The sequence below is a fragment of the Pteropus alecto genome, unplaced genomic scaffold, assembly GCF_000325575.1.
Source record: "Pteropus alecto unplaced genomic scaffold, ASM32557v1 scaffold43, whole genome shotgun sequence".
In the NCBI taxonomy this organism is placed as follows: Eukaryota; Metazoa; Chordata; class Mammalia; order Chiroptera; family Pteropodidae; genus Pteropus; species Pteropus alecto.
Genome location: NW_006435764.1, coordinates 4,869,255 through 4,870,483, shown reverse-complemented (window position 1 = coordinate 4,870,483; position 1,229 = coordinate 4,869,255). Strand labels below are relative to the sequence as shown.

Below are 1,229 nucleotides of genomic sequence, written 5' to 3'. Positions count from 1 at the left end.
GCCTTCGCCTTCCCCAAGAGGTTCCCCACCTGATTTGGAGAACTCCTCCCCCAGACTCCCTGACACTAGTCTCCCTCAGCACTTCTCAGCCAACATGACTCTGACTATGAGCTCTTTTAGGGCAGGGACCCCATCTCACTAAGAGTCATGTTTGTCAAATGAAAGGATGCCCCTTCCTCCTCTCTGGAGTCCCCACCCAGACCTGCCCGCCCCACCTCCACCGCCCTATCCAGACCCAGGGAATCCCAGGCTCCAGGGCTGGAAGGAATTACAGAGAATCGACTCCCCTTCCTGTGCTCGGGGCCCCATCAAATAGTGCTCAACACTCACTTACACACCTCCAGTGACAGGAGACTCACTCCTTTCTCTTAGTGATGAAGCCCTTTAAGTAATTAAAGCATCATCTTCCATGTCCAGTTCCTAGGGCATCTGAAAAGCCAGTCTGAGGAAGGGAAGCTGGCTGAGGGAAAGAATTCCAAATAACTTCCGGGGCCACCTTCCAGGAGTATCTGCTTAGTGGTGAGGGAATGCCCTAAATTCTAGAATCCTGCTAGGTCAGGGGAAGGGCTGGAGACATCATGGAGTCTGACCCCTTAATTGTACAGATACGGAGACTTAGCCTAAAGAAAAGCAAGGAGCTGACCCCAGGCCACAGTGGGTAGCTCAGCGGGGATCGGGGCCCAAGTATAGATTCTACCGAGGACTTCACAGCTGACGGCAGAACCCAGGGCCTGGAAGCTTAGTCATTTAGTAGAAACTCGTGCACCTGGCTCCAGGTTACCCCAAAGCCCATTAAACGCACAGCTGTATACCAGCCTTCCCATCCCAGATGGAGACTGAGGCTGAGGTTAACACTGGGGGGGCAGGGGAGGGCAGTCACCTCCAGATACTAGATCCTCCATGGCCTGTGAAGCTCTTGCACACTCATGGTCTACCTGGAGATCAATTCACAACAGCCCTGAGAATTCGGTGGGGCTGAGATAAAAATACACAGGTGCACGGTCCCTAGGGCAAAACAACACAGAATTTTTCAGATGGTAGAAAAGCAGTATCACCCTGCATTGGCCCTTGCGGCTCAGGGCCCCACACTTTGGAGAATCTGCTTTACATAATTTTCTAAATGTTCTCTAGTGCTTGAGACTGGCCAAAGCTGGAGTGCTGGTAGAGAGGTGCCCCACGTCCAAACTGGGACCCGTATGGGCTCCAGACCCCATTTCTCTTGTTCCAGG

At 52.8% G+C, this 1,229-nt stretch overlaps 1 protein-coding gene across 1 annotated transcript in view; it reads left to right on the top strand.

Annotated features, from left to right (window-relative positions):
• ACTN3 (actinin alpha 3) overlaps positions 1 to 1,229 on the top strand; it is a 13,140-nt gene that overhangs the window by 2,477 nt on the left and 9,434 nt on the right. The window lies entirely within an intron of this gene.